At 36.3% G+C, this 15959-nt stretch overlaps 1 long non-coding RNA gene across 2 annotated transcripts; it reads right to left on the minus strand.

The window, feature by feature from the left end:
- Positions 1-3473: 3473 nt before the first annotated feature.
- LOC143247700 (uncharacterized) lies at positions 3474-15604 on the minus strand. Of its 2 annotated transcripts, none has more exons than XR_013026669.1 (3): positions 14736-15604; positions 4878-4954; positions 3474-3946 (listed from the first exon to the last, which is right to left on the minus strand). It is a non-coding gene; the product is annotated as an uncharacterized LOC143247700 (long non-coding RNA). The 2 variants fall into 2 exon arrangements; XR_013026670.1 differs by lacking the exon at positions 14736-15604 and adding an exon at positions 11224-11360.
- Between the last annotated feature and the right edge of the window lie 355 nt (positions 15605-15959).

The raw sequence follows: 15959 nt of genomic DNA on the forward strand, positions 1-15959 counted from the left end.
TCATATTGTGGACTAATAAAATATCTACTTATGTTTTGAATTTGAAAAAATCATATTTTATTTTTCCAATTACGAAGGGTTCAGTGAATGCAAGTACAAAACTTCCGGGGTTCAGTACCTCCAACACGGTTAAGAACCACTGTCTTAAACCGAGGGGGAAGGTAACTCGAAGAGGGAACCAATTTGTCCTAATTGCTCAAGTGAAAATCGACACTAATGCGAATAATTAATATTCGATCATGAAACTTAACTGAAATTTATTAGAATATTAATTTAACAATTTAAATTGCGATCAAATATTCTTCCACCCCCTGACAAGTCGGTAATTTTACCATCCGATTCTTGCGTCATCTGTACATGCGCAGTTCGTAACGTGCTCGGACAGAAGCAACAATGGATACACCTCCCAAAGGTTCAGCTGTTTATTATACAGAGCTATTTTTCACCTTCGTGACAACGTGTTTCTGAAATGTACCATGAGCAAAATATAGCGTTAAAAAAAAAAACAGATACCCCACAGGTAAGAAACACATAATAGGAATGAAATTACTATAGTAACATCGGTTCTTAAGTTTTCGTATCTCTCAAAGAAATAATGTTTTCTATTTAAAATAAAAGCTGAAATTAATATGTTTTTTATAATTTTGTGTAGCATTTGACAGTGCTCGAGATTTTTTATAAATTATAGGGAATATAAATTATTATAATCCCACATGATCACCTCTGTAAACTAATTATGATATGGTATGTCCACCCAAGCCGGGCACGTACTTTAAAGCATAGGAACAAACATTTTTGTTGTGTCCTGCCCTCTGTTTGTGTTAACCTTGACTTATTTATCATTGTAATAAATAATATGATAAGAAAATGTTGAAATGATTGAAGGAAATATAAGTAACACATGAAAGGTCGTTTCAAATCGAGTTACTAGAGTTCCCTTTCTCTGGACAGGAGATATGTAAGTTTATAATTAATTAAAGGTTATTCGTAAGAAATGAAAAGTTGCTCCTTTTATGTTATTGTACAAAGCAACATCCATAAAAGCTGCGAAATATGAAACTGCACATGCGCCACCTCGTGGATCCAAGAAACCTTTATATATAATTTTGTGAAGATCCGTCAACAGGGGGCAAAGCAGTGGTAAGAAATGGCGAAAAAAAAAAAACACTGAAAATTTGTTATGTAGACCTGCATGAACTTCCATACTGAGTTTGGTGAAGATCTTTCCACATACTGTGATATAGTTACACGGACAGACAACGGGCAGTACTGTTATATATATATATATGTGTGTGTGTGTGTGTAGCCCTAGGTTAATATCACATTACTAGTTTCAAACATTCTGTACTCGTTTGGTGTTAGTTTTGTGACGCGTGTTTTATTAGTTTATTTAAAGCTAGAAACGTGTTACGATTGTAACTGTACTCGTACAAGTAGTGAGAAATTTACTGTTTGGTAAGGGGGGGTGGAATTGAGTCAGATAAAGAAAACTGGGGGATCTGCACTCTTCCCCTTAAGTATACAAATATGACAACATTTAGGGGGAAACTGCACTCTCCCCCTTAAGTATACAAATATGCAAGCATTTAGGGGGGAAAACCAGCTTTAACAATAAGCCTTTTGAGGTAACTTTAGTTCCCTACCTAGTCACTGCCCTCTGCTGTTTAAACATGTTATAGATTTTAAAAGCTGATACAAAACATCTGTTGAAAGGTGAAAGTACAGTTCGAAATGTTCCGATATTTTCCATTTCCTTATTTTGATCTTATTACGAAACCTGATGGCTCTGTAGGCAATAGCAGAAGCCTTATAAAGGGAATGAAACTTGACTTAATGCGTTTCATAAATCACGTTTTAATGGTTTGTTGTTTTTTTTAGTGGCCCTCTCTCGGCGATAAAGTAGAACATATTTGTTCAAAAGCAACATGTATATTTATAAAAGTAACCTCTATGAATATGGTCAGAAAACAACCAGTGAAACAGGTTGTTTTTTTTCCGCCAAACGTCATAACTCGTGATTGTGATTTCGGCTTGGGGAACAACTTTTAAATAACTTGTATCGTTGTAAACAGTAGTTTGGTTCACTTTCAATCTCTAACGCGTAAAACATTTCCAACAGCCCTTATAAACGTATTTAACTGACGGTTCTTGAAACGTATTTATTTAATCTATTTTTGTATCTAAAAATAATGTGTAGACTCTTCGATTGCAAAAACAGCCGTTTCGCGCAACAGTTCCTACTAAAAAACATCTACTTTTATGTGACCTGAATACGTTTTGTATTGGTTTTCACCAATGTAAACTGATATCCGCAAAGGTCACTCGAGAGAGCTCTATGAATTTCTTTAAAGTGAATACATATTTAAACCAAAAATAACTCGACTGCTTCGTGTCTTGAAAGTACAGCCTTATGCATTAGGCCTGACTGAATCTTTGTGTTTTCATGTGTTTTTTTTTTCAGAAATGTCAGTAAATATTCTATTCTCTGTTCTATAAATCTCCCCTTTTCTTATTCTCGGTGTTTCTTTTCGCATTATTCTGAAAACCTGAATTTTAGGTAGCACTTTAAAACAAACACGTTAAAACATTCGTTAGACTTTGTCGCAACGTAAGGTATTAATATATTTTTAACATTTGTCACGCTAATACCGCTACAATTCAAATAGTTGTTGTTGTTTATAGGAAAGCTACGTTCGATTATTTGCTGTGTCCACCCCAAGGAATCGAAACTCGGGTTTTAGCGTTGTAAGTTAGTAAATTTACCATTATCCCGCCAGGGGACCCTTTAGCTAAGTCGTGCTTGTAGTATCGAATACGGTTTTCACGTTTTTTAAGACTATATTACGCATCCCAGAGGTCTTTAGAGGGAGTTAATGGGGAAGGGGTAACTTTACATTTTCTGCGAGGCTACTTGGGGCTATCTGCACCAGCCATCTCTAACTTATTAGTGCTAGACTAGAGGAAAGGCCACTTGTCAACACCAATCATTGCCAGTTCTTGGGATGTTATTTTAACAATTAAAAGTGGAATTAACTGTCACTTTATAACGTTCCCACGGCTGAAAGAGTTGATGTGTTGGGTAACTGTGATTTTATTTATTTTGAATTTTGCGCAAAGCTACACAAGGGCTATCTGCGCTAGCCGTCCCTAACTTAGCAGTATAAGACTAGAGAGAAGGCAGCTAATCATCACCATCCATCGCTTATTCTTGACATAATATTTTACCAATGAATAATGGGATTGACAGCTGCATTATAGCGCCCCACGGCTGAAAGGATGAGCGTATTTGGCGTGACGGGGATTCGAACCCGCGATCCTCGGATTACGAGTCGAGTGCCTGAACCACTTTGCCATTCCGGGCCAGGGGAACGATGATTCGAGATCTCAACCTGCTAACTGCGAATGAAGCATGTTAATCATAAGGCCCCCGGAAGGGGGGGGAAAGGTATCTGTTTTAAAACATCGATATAATCGATAATTAATAATTATTAATTCTCTCGTACACTCTAACCGTTATTAAGCCTAATAAGCGTAGTGTTTATTTCTTCTATTTATTTATTTGTTTCCCTATTGAGTTTCGTATGTGATTTTCTTTCTGGAAATGACTGTTACGCCGAAATAATTCTGTAAATCTCCAAATGTGACCCTTTTCCAAAAAGGCAATTACCATATTAAAATGATCCCGTGGGTTTCTGATGATGTGGTCCTTTTCTGGAGATACTTCTGTTTTGTAATGATCCCATGGACTTGGAACGTGATATGGACTAGCTGTTGAAATGATCCCGTGGGTTTCTGATAATGTGGTCCTTTTCTGGAGGTGCGACTGTTTCGTAATGATCCCATGGACTTGGAACGTGATATGAACTCGCTGTTTAAATGATCCCCGTGGGTCTCCGATGATGTACAGTTTTGTAAATGACCATCATATGTTAATAATTGTTTCTACCTGTTGAAAAAAGACACACGATCGTATTATTATTAGTGAGAATTTCGTTTCGCTAGTCAGCAAAGGGTTGATTATCTCCTACAGAGGAAAACGTAGGGCTTTCAAACATGTTACGATATAATTTCTTGAAAATTCACAGCCTCTCATTAATATCTCGCTTTATCAGTCGTTCTTCCCAAGGTGTCGAATCCTTTGGGTTCAGCACAGATGTCAGTCATACAAACCGAGACATTGTATGGCCGACTGGTTGTACACTGTTTTTTACGCATGCTCTTTGATTCTTGAGTCCAAAGAAAGAATTATAGCATCCACACAGACTAGGCTACACCTTGAACATGTAAATTTGTAGATAATACAAGAGCGATGCGTTTTAGGGATCCTGTCTTTTATATTTGAAATAATTACATATGCGAAACATGTGGTTTGTTATTCACTAAGTTAATTTATAATTACCAGTGAAAGGTAGATTGCAAGAAACTCTTTCTTTACTTTCAACATATCCACCGAATTTAGAAATGTAATTAACTGTTTAATAACACTAACAATTAATTATACACGAGAAACTACTGTTTGTGAAGACAAATCTTTATATATTGTACTTCATGGAATCCAGAAATAGAGCGAACTACATTAGAGTCGATGAACTACATTTTTAACCGAATTATTCTTGAACTCAAAAGGTAAAAACAAAATCACTTTCAGGATAAAAATATTGCTCGGTAAACATTGGTTTGTGATAACATTCAGTGTTAAACCTTCGACCAAAGTTAACTCTTTGTGGTATATAAAGAAATAGGTTGTTCTTCTATTGTAAATTTAATATTGTTGTGTTGATTGTTTAAGTAATGTATTTATAAAAACTACAATTGTATCGTCAACATGTCTACTGTAGTATAAAGGTTTAACCTGAAAAGAACAATCTTCCACTCACCTCTTTCCGTCATTTCGTCAACGTAAATTCGCCAAACTTGGTGCAGTCCATGAACCCGCAGACACGTCAGTTGGACTCTGGTGACAATTTATAATGACTTAATAAAATCAGTTTAGTTGTACCTCTAATAACATCACAATTTTGAACAATTAATTTATCATTAAACGGTACATTTGTACATGAAGACTCAATAACTACCTTATAGTTTAGACAGGTTCGTTAAAACTACTATAAACACATTGTTGAAAAACTCAAAACTGTTGGTTATCACTAATCACATAAGATTTTCTTAAACCACCAGAAGATCGTTAATTTACAAATGAAGTTACTTAAACACAACATAATTGACTTAATAGGACAATATATATAATTTAAGTCATCCAAACGAAATAAAACTATTTTAAACTGTAACAATACGAGTAAAGTTTTGCTATTTTTTAATGATCAGTTATTGAGACCTCCACGCGGTGTGGAGCTTGGGATCTTGTCTGTTCCAGTGTTTACAGAAACACTTTTGTATAGCTATTAATTGTTGAATACTATTGCAATCTAATTGTTTCAAATAGAATATAATACCATGGTTGCTTTTAAAAAAAAAAAAGCATATTAGGTTATTTTCTACGTCCACCGATGGAATCGAACCTCATATCTTAGAGTTGTCTCATCTGGGGACCATGTATTTCTATATTATTTGTTATCTTAATGGAATGCACTCTGTTCGTCGCGGAGAATCGAACCTCGGATGTTTGCATTATAAGTACGTAGAATTAATACTTACCCACCCAGTTCTGAGAACGTGACTGTGTCCTTAAGAAAACATTACACAGATAATAAAAAACGTCTGATGAGAGCCATCTATGTACTTATACGAAAACTCAACCTGTCCACCAGTGTAGATAATTAAACATATTTTTTCCGTTGCTATTTGATCCAGCATGGCCAGGTGATTAAAGCACTCGACTCGTAACCCGAGGGTCGCATGTTCGAATCCCCGTCACACCAAACATGCTCGTCCTTTCAGACCTTGGGGCGTTATAATTCGACGGTCAATCTCACTATTCGTTGATAAAAGAGTAGCCCAAGAGTTGGCAGTGGATGGTGATGACTAGCTGCCTTCCCTCTAGTCTTACACTGCTAAATTTGGGACGGCTAGTGTAGATAGCCCTTGAGTAGCTTTGTGCGAAATTTAAAATAAACCGTTGCTACTTATAAGGACAATTGTATAATCATTTGGGTGGTTAACCCTCGTCCTTGTATATATTTTCATCAGTACCCAAATCTTGTACGTATTTCTTAAAGAAACCGACAAAACCTCACTGTTTAAAATGTAAGACTGTCATCAAACAGATACTGATAATTAAGATGGTGTGGAGAGGAAGCGATACCCAGTTGAATCACGTTTTTAAGTAAAGGGGAGTTACACAACTCCTGGGCTGATCCCCAGCAACGTATTACATTTTTTCTAAATGTTAAAGAATCTACCACCTCATTACTGACCCAACCAAACATAGCCGACAGCTTGCATCAAATCGACCCTCCAAACTCCGGATTCGAGATGTTTTTGCAGATAAATATTTGCAAGGTCTCATATTTCAACTCTTCCCGCGAACGAGTGAATACTTAACTCGTCCCTCGCTGGTACAGCGGTAAGTGTACGGATTTACAACGCTAAAATCAGGGGTTCGATTCTCCTCGGTGGACTTAGCAGATAGTCCGATGTGGCTTTGTTATAAAAAAAACAACAAACAAACACACATGCTCATCCTCTCAGCCCTTGGGGCGTTATAATTCGACGGTCAATCTCACTATTCGTTGTTAAAAAGTAGCCCAAGAGTTGGCAGTGGATGGTGATGACTAGCTTCCTTCCCTCTAGTCTTACACTGCTAAATTTGGGATAGGTAGCCCTCGTGTAGCTTTGTGCGAAGTTCAAAACAAACCGTTGCTATTTAAAAAAACACACACACACACAAACGCCAAATAAAATTTCAGATTGGAAAAGAACCCGGTGATCCTGTCGTATTGGAGATCATTAAGAAGGAATGGTCTATCAAAAGAAATGTATTGGTAATGTTTACGTCTAATAAATATACAATTCACAATCCTTCTGCTGTTACAAAGCAAAACTTCAGGTAAAGTGAAAGGTAAGCATTGGGTTCCAGTCACTTCAGTGATTGTAACCATTAAACTTAATCTTTAGTTAACAAATAACGAAATTCGAAACACTACTAATTGCACGAGAATATTTTTTTTTAATTCAAAACTTTGTATAACCGAAATATCAAAGAAGACATTGTCGAATAAACGTAGCGAGCAAACTGATTTATAAAAACGAGTTTCCTTTTATAATATTAAAGTCCGTTGACAACAGAGACTCGAATGGATTACTTGAATTTAAAGTACGAGGACGCTACCCGTCTGTTACTGGTTAAATATGCTTGTTAGGCTAAAAATGATTAATTTAATACATTGAAAAGAGTCCTTCACCCTTTGTAATTTCTGATAAATCTCAACAGGGGGACACGCCCTTCCTTCAGTAATGTTTTTCTTCGTGATTTGACTAATTAGGAAGCAATAGAACAGATTGGACGAGAGGTCAATATTTCTCGATTTTGCGAACTCCGATTGGTGATTACTTTATTAAAACTTGTGTACTTCGTTTTAGTTTTATTTTGAGAAGAAAATAATCATCACAAACCTTCTAGAATTTTGTGACATATTTGTTTAAAATGTGACAAAATTGATATTTGTAATAGATAAAAAGGTTATTCGATAAAAAAAACGTTCTCTCGTCATCTTTGACCGAATGAAGTTGTTTAGTGCATTTGTAGACATCCAAATACAACATCTTCAGGTTGCAAATAAAGTTAAAAACGTATTTTAACATACAGTTATTTCTACGTATACGTTTATTGCTTTAAAACGATTTCACTTTCCACTTGTTTCCCTCCCCTGGTGGGGCAGCGGTGAGTCTATGGATTTAGAACGCTAAAATCAGGGGTTCAATTCCCCCTCGGTGGACACAGCAGAAAGCCCATTGTGGCTTTGCTATAAGAAAACACCCACACCCACATTGTTCAAGTGTAGTCCCCTGGTGGAACGGCGGTAAGTCTATGGATTTACAACGCTACAATCAGGGTTCGATTCCTCTCGGTACAGAAAGCTCAATGTGGTTTTGCACACACTTTGTACTTTCATCGAAATATCTACCATATACACAACTTTAAACTGAATATCCTTATTTTTCTGTAACTGTTAGAAGAAAGCTAAACAATCACGAAAGGTGATAGCTGTTGACTCTAAAATACTTTTTAACATTCTGAAAAGATGAATTTTTTTCAGTTTTAGAAGTTGAAACAAATAAAATCATAAAACAAAGAATAAAAACTGTAGTAAAGGAAATGATAGTTAAAGCTGTCTATAGCAATTTATGAAGCTTAAATTATTGCAATATAAAGTAAATCTAAAGTTTTAATGAAAGCAAACTCAGCTGATAACGCAGAAACGTCTGAAAGAAGGTTCTTAAAGTGGTAAACATTTTGTTTTGAACAAACTACGCATGCGTATTTCACACCTAATTAAATCAAGAAAACCGATATAAATTATATTTAATGTAATGTTATTTTTTTACGAAATTATACTCGGGGTTAACAGTGTAAAACACTTTGCAAATAAAAACTGAAGTTGAAAATGAAATGAGTTGTCGCGTGATCACAACGACATTATGCTATGGTGTACGATATTCGCTGCACTGAAAAGTTTGGCAAAACCAAAACTTATCGAAAATCCAGTATGCAACCTGGACTTCTCGAACAAAAGGCTATATAGCAACATGATATTTGTGAAGTTTGATCTGGAAATTTGCGTGAAAGATTCCGAACAGACAAACTCAAGCGTATTATTTATATATATTATTAAGGGTTTAAATGCAGAACACTGAAATCAATACGCCTTTCAAATGCTATTTTATGTCACATTTGTCATAGAAATTCCGTTACGCGTAAAAAAGTTTTAAATTCACTTTGTCTGCCTTACGTCGAACTTTAAATCCTTAATAGACTTTTGAAGAGAAATGCAAAGAAAACACAACAAATATCATATTCTTCTCCATGAGTTTCGTAGATGTTAAACGTTTCTGTTAGTGGGCCTCGGCATGGCCAGGTGGTTAAGGCACTTAAAAGACTAGCTGGCCCCAGCGTGGCCAGGTTGGTTAAGGCGTTTGACTCCTAATATGAAGGCGGAGGTTCGAATTCCCGTCACACCAACCTTGCTCGTCCTTTTAGCCGTGGATACGTTATAATGTTACGGTCAATCGCACTACTCGTTTGTAAAAGAGTAGCTCAAGAGTTGGCGATGGGTGGTGCTGACTAGCTGCCTTTCCTCTAGTCTTACACTATTAAATTAGAGACGGCTAGCGCAGATAGCCCTCGTGTAGCTTTGCGCAAAATTTCAAACAAACAGTTTCTTTTAGTCGAAATTATTGGACACTTAACGTCGACAGAAAGGTAACTACGAAACATAAAGCGAAAACGTGACAAAATTTTATGAAAACTGTTGAACAATGAGTCAACAATGGAACAGAAATAATACATTTAAAAACGGCTCGTTTGGGTTGAGAACATTTTTTTTTACGTAGAGGAGTGAACAACGTTTCGACCTTCTTCGGTCATCGTCAGGTTCACAGAACAGAATAAATATCAGCCTGAGGAATTGTGGGACGGAACGTGTTTGCTTCGCACAGAGCCCCCTAGTGGCACAGCGGCATGTCTGCAAACTTAAAGAACCGGGTTTTGATACCCGTGGTGAGCAGAACACAGATAGTTAGTTGTGAAGCTTTGTACTTAATTAAAAATAATAACTATTTTGTACAGATGTTTTATCTGACGATGTCCATTATACCAAGCTAGTCTAGTCTTTTGTTTGTTTGTTTGTTTTGGAATTTCACGTAAAGCTACACAAGGACTGTCTGCGCTAGCCGTCCCTTAGTTAGCAGTGTAAGACTGGAAGAAAGGAAGCTAGTTATCACCACCCACCGCCAACTCTTGACTACTCTTTATCAACGAATAGTGGGATTCACCGTAAAATTATAACGCCCCACGGCTGATAGGGCACGGATGTTTGATGCGACAGGGATTCGAACCTCTGCCCTCAAATTAGAGTCGAACGCCTTAACCCACCTGGCCATGCCGGGGTCAGCTAGTCTTTCAAATCTTTTCTGGCACTTCTTATGAAAGTAGCGGTTCCACTCTTTGTTCGTATGAGCGGTTTCTCATGTGATTCCTGATTGGTGGGAGATTAGGAACTTGGAAATTATGTCTCGTGCTTTCTTTTCGAACATTTGTTTTTCCCTTTCTTCAGGTGTAGAATGAAGTTTTTTACTTAGGTTCGAAAGGAAGTTATTTTTGATAGACTTACAAAACTATAGTAGAATTAACTATTCATAGAATAAGTTAAAATAAGGTGATCAAGAATTGTTGAGGTCCCCGCTAGTACAGCTGCAAGCATACGGAATTAAAACGCTAAAATTAGGGGTTCGATTCCCCTCGGTGGACTCAGCAGATAAACCGATGTGGCTTTGCTTTAAGAAAACACACACATAAACAATAAAACTTAAGAGTTGTTTGTTCCGGTTATTTGCAAAAAGCTACACAAGAGGGCGTTCCGAATTTTGAACTTGGAGACTAAAAGAAAGGCATCCAGTTAACAGCCCCTACCGTCTACTCTGAGAATAGCTGTAGCTAACTGATAAACCTTGGAATGTTTTACTTTTCTGCTTGTTTTCGACACTCAAAATGAAATCATACAAGATTATTCTGAAACAATCTGTTTCTTGAACTCATTATGTTTCTAAGATTACCACACAATCTCCAGTTGAAGAATGGTGGAACACTTACTGATATGTTTCTAAGATTACTACACAATCTCCAGTTGAAGAATGGTGGAACACTTACTGATATGTTTCTAAGATTACTACACAATCTCAGTTGAAGAATGGTGGAACACTTACTGATATGTTTCTAAGATTACTACACAATCTCCAGTTGAAGAATAGTGGAACACTTACTGATATGTTTCTAAGATTACTACACAATCTCCAGTTGAAGAATGGTGGAACACTTACTGATATGTTTCTAAGATTACTACACAATCTCCAGTTGAAGAATAGTGGAACACTTACTGATATGTTTCTAAGATTACTACACAATCTCCAGTTGAAGAATAGTGGAACACTTACTGATATGTTTCTAAGATTACTACACAATCTCCAGTTGAAGAATGGTGGAACACTTACTGATATGTTTCTAAGATTACTACACAATCTCCAGTTGAAGAATGGTGGAACACTTACTGATATGTTTCTAAGATTACTACACAATCTCCAGTTGAAGAATAGTGGAACACTTACTGACTTACAAAGCTAAAATTCGGGGTTCGATAATCCCGCACTGGACAAATAGCCCGATGTGCCTTCGCTCTGAACCAAACTTTGCTCCAGGGTAAAAAATTAGTTTGAAGTGAAAAGGTTTTCAAACAAGTAAAGAACATTCAAATGAACTCGAGTATTGATTTCCTGAAATTCTAAGTTTGAATTTCAAAAACTAGCTTTTCTAATACCAAACAGATGTGTATGTGTTATTTGATAAACATATGCTCAAAACAACTTACGCATAGCAGAACAACATGCACGTGTTTGTCCCGTGATACGCTAACTTCTCTGTGACTACTCGGACTTTTACTCAATAGCCAATACATGCGTGTAGACAACAGCGTTCATAGTTTGTTTGGTTCATTTCGAATTTCGCGCAAAGATACTCGAGGGCTATCTGCGCTCGCCGTCCCTAATTCAGCAGTGTAAGACTAGAGGAAAAACAGCGAGTTATCACCACCCACCGCCAACTCTTGGGCTACTCCTTCATCAACGAACAGTGAGATTGACTGTAACATTATAACGACCCCACGGCTGAAAGGGCAAGCATATTTGGTGCGATGGAGATTCGAACTCGCAACCCTCAGATTACGAGTCGAGTGTCTTAACCACCTGGCCATGCCGGGCTAGCATTCACAGAGAACAGTATACAAACATTTTGACCAAGACTGTTTTGCAAGTCTTCGAACCTTCGTATTGATGAGTGAGACATTTTCAAATGGAACGTGCAATGTGATAAAAACTCTACAAGTTTTCTATGGGTTGTATTTTAATTAATACAGCAAACTCGCATGTGGAGTTTTGTATGGGTTGTATTTTAATTAATACAGCAAACTCGCATGTGGAGTTTTGTATGGGTTGTATTTTAATTAATACAGCAAACTCGCATGTGGAGTTTTGTATGGGTTGTATTTTAATTAATACAGCAAACTCGCATGTGGAGTTTTGTATGGGTTGTATTTTAATTAATACAGCAAACTCGCATGTCGAGTTTTGTATGGGTTGTATTTTAATTAATACAGCAAACTCGCATGTGGAGTTTTGTATGGGTTGTATTTTAATTAATACAGCAATCTCGCATGTGGAGTTTTGTATGGGTTGTATTTTAATTAATACAGCAAACTCGCATGTGCTGTTTTGTATGGGTTGTATTTTAATTAATACAGCAAACTCGCATGTGGAGTTTTGTGTGGGTTGTATTTTAATTAATACAGCAAACTCGCATGTGGAGTTTTGTGTGGGTTGTATTTTAATTAATACAGCAATCTCGCATGTGGAGTTTTGTATGGGTTGTATTTTAATTAATACAGCAAACTCGCATGTGGAGTTTTGTATGGGTTGTATTTTAATTAATACAGCAAACTCGCATGTGGAGTTTTGTATGGGTTGTATTTTAATTAATACAGCAAACTCGCATGTGGAGTTTTGTATGGGTTGTATTTTAATTAATACAGCAAACTCGCATGTGGAGTTTTGTATGGGTTGTATTTTAATTAATACAGCAACCTCGCATGTGGAGTTTTGTATGGGTTGTATTTTAATTAATACAGCAAACTCGCATGTGGAGTTTTGTATGGGTTGTATTTTAATTAATACAGCAAACTCGCATGTGGAGTTTTGTGTGGGTTGTATTTTAATTAATACAGTAAACTCGCATGTGGAGTTTTGTGTGGGTTGTATTTTAATTAATACAGCAAACTCGCATGTGGAGTTTTGTATGGGTTGTATTTTAATTAATACAGCAAACTCGCATATGGAGTTTTGTATGGGTTGTATTTTAATTAATACAAAGAACTCGCATGTGGAGTTTTGTATGGGTTGTATTTTAATTAATACAGCAAACTCGCATGTGGAGTTTTGTATGGGTTATATTTTAATTAATACAACGAACTCGCATGTGGAGTTTGTATGGGTTATACTTTAATTAATACAACGAACTCGCATGTGGTTTTAATAATATGTAACACCTGTAGCACCATTGTTACTAATTCATTCTTAGTACTTTAAAAAACGGTTTGTGTCCTAAATATTTCGCGAGAATAGAATAAATTCATGGTAACTGTGCTGTGTGTTCTTCAGTTTTACTTGAATATTGGTTCAAAGTTATAAAATATAAATCAAAACTTCATACGCGTAATACACATTCCACCAATAACATACGTTATCAAAGAACCTGTCTTCATCTTTCGATTTGCCTGCATAGAATTATCTAAAAGATTAACAATTACTGATATCAATATATTTCACTGATAAATCGAATGATATACTGGGATTTGTATTTACTTTTAGTAATTTAAAAAATGTTTGTGGGCTGACAACCCTATAAGCCGAGTCTCGACATCTGTGGTCAGCACATCATTGATAGCCCATTGTGTAACTTTGTGCTTAACTTCAAACAAACTTACTGTAAACTGTACGAGGATATATTTGTGGGGAGGGGGGGATCATGTTTCATCTCCCTATAGATACATACATAACTGTGTGCTCTAGACTACTGTCAACTAAATACAGATATTTAGTTGTTTTTCGCACAATAATCAGTTACTGTTATTAATATAAAAATAATTATTATTGTTTTTTGCAACGTCCAGTTCCTAGTTCTTACTGAAACATGAACATATTTCTACAGTGACCAATTTTATATTTCTATCACCACTTCATTGAACTACTGTTTATTTTGTTCGATTTTGCGCGAACTGGCACGAGGAGCATTTGTATTAGCCACTCCCAACATTTGACCTTTGTCCACTACTAACATTAACACACGTATTCATACAGATTTGTTTCGTATTTTTGAAACGTTTGCAAGTGACCGTGAAGAAATGATATATTTTTAAAACAACGTATTCTAATTAATTTGTTGTGTCGATAATTAAACATGTGTATATTGTTATCTCATAATATTCTTATTGCTTGATATAATAATGTAATTATTAACGTTTTGGATCGGTTTGAAATAAGTACTGTTCTTCTTTTGACTCCTACAATACATGTTTTTTGAGAAAAAAATATCTGCTTTTAAACATATTCACTAGATGGCAGGGCATATTTAGAAAATTAAAATCCGTGTCGTATTGTGAAAATATTTGTTCAAATTAACTCTTAAATAAATATATTTCAAATAGTTGCGATAGCTAATTCTTGACACAAAGCAAATATTATATTTTTTAAATATTTATGGTTAGATGAAATAACACTGTGAGAACGAACTACTTTAATCATTGTAAGAATCTGTAATCTACAACCATGTGAACGTCACAGTTAGCGTGGTAATAGAGAAAACGTATATTAACTACAAATACAGGTATAAATTATATAGAATCGGTAAGAACACATTTTATAATATGTAAAAAATGAATAGATTTAAATACCACCTAAGTTTTAATAGTTTTACTTATTCTGAAGGTCGCGGGTTCGAATCAAAACATACTCACCGCTTTCAGCCGTGGGGGCGTTATAAGTGACGGTCAATGCCACTATTCGTTGATAAAAGAGTAGCCCAAAAGTTGGCGGTGGGTGGTGATAACTAGCTGCCTTTCCTCTATTCTTACACTGCTAAAGTAAGGACGGCTAGCGCAGATAGCCCTCATGTAGCTTTACGCGAAATTAAAAAACAAACAAATACAGTTTTACTTTTTGTTTTGACCCCTAGTGACAGAGCGGAATGTCTGCAGACTCACAACCCTGGAAACCGGGTTTCGATACCCGTGGTGAGCAGAGCACAGGCGGTCCATTGTGTAGCTTTGTGTTTAATTCTAAACAACCAAAACATTTTCCTTCGAACGTATTTTCAAGAGTTTATATTGCAGTGTTTTATAAATATTAAGACATAATTCTCTCTTTTCGATTCTAATGATTTAAGAGAACAGAAGCAGTTCGAAAAATTAAATGTTTTGCTTGTTTTATTAATTTCCTAGTCCACAGTGTATATTATAATTTGTTAATACACTCGTAGCATCCCCGGTGGTAAATATTCAGACTTATAACAATAAACTCGGGGGTTCAGTTCTCCAGAACTTACTGTGTAGTTTTACCAAGTTTGTTCGAATCTCCGTCGCACCAAACATGCCCACCCTTTCAGCTGTGGGGGCGTTATACTGTGCCGGTCAATCCCACTATGCATTGGTAAAATATTCGCCCAAGAGTTGGCGGGGTGGTGGTGATGACTTGCTGCCTTCCCTCTAGTCTTATGCTGCTAAATTAGGAACGGCTAGCACAGATAGCCCTTGTGTAGCTTTGAGCGAAGTTCAAAAACAAATAAAGCACAATAACTGCACTCTTTTGTTACTCGTTGATAGATGCACAGCGTCTACTGTGTTTCCTATGCCATGTATTTATACATAGTAACAGTTCTGAAACGTAACGTGGGAAACTTAAAAACCGCGTAGCACAGCAATGACTTAAAATTATTCCCAGATAGGCTTAGTCAAGACAGTGACAGCTGTGTCTCTCTGGTTTCAACTTTCATCGGTGTGCACAGCATTTAAAGTGTGTACGGGGGCCGTAAAACTAATGAACGTGTTTGGTGTACAACAACTCGTAGTGAATTAACCTTTAGTCCTGTAGGAATACTTCACTCCTACGAGTAATCCTACAAGAAATAGTTTAAATTTTGTTGTATTTGTTTTCCTAGCTTATGCACCTACAGATTAGAAGGG

The sequence above is a fragment of the Tachypleus tridentatus genome, chromosome 3 (assembly GCF_004210375.1).
Source record: "Tachypleus tridentatus isolate NWPU-2018 chromosome 3, ASM421037v1, whole genome shotgun sequence".
NCBI lineage: Eukaryota > Metazoa > Arthropoda > Merostomata > Xiphosura > Limulidae > Tachypleus > Tachypleus tridentatus.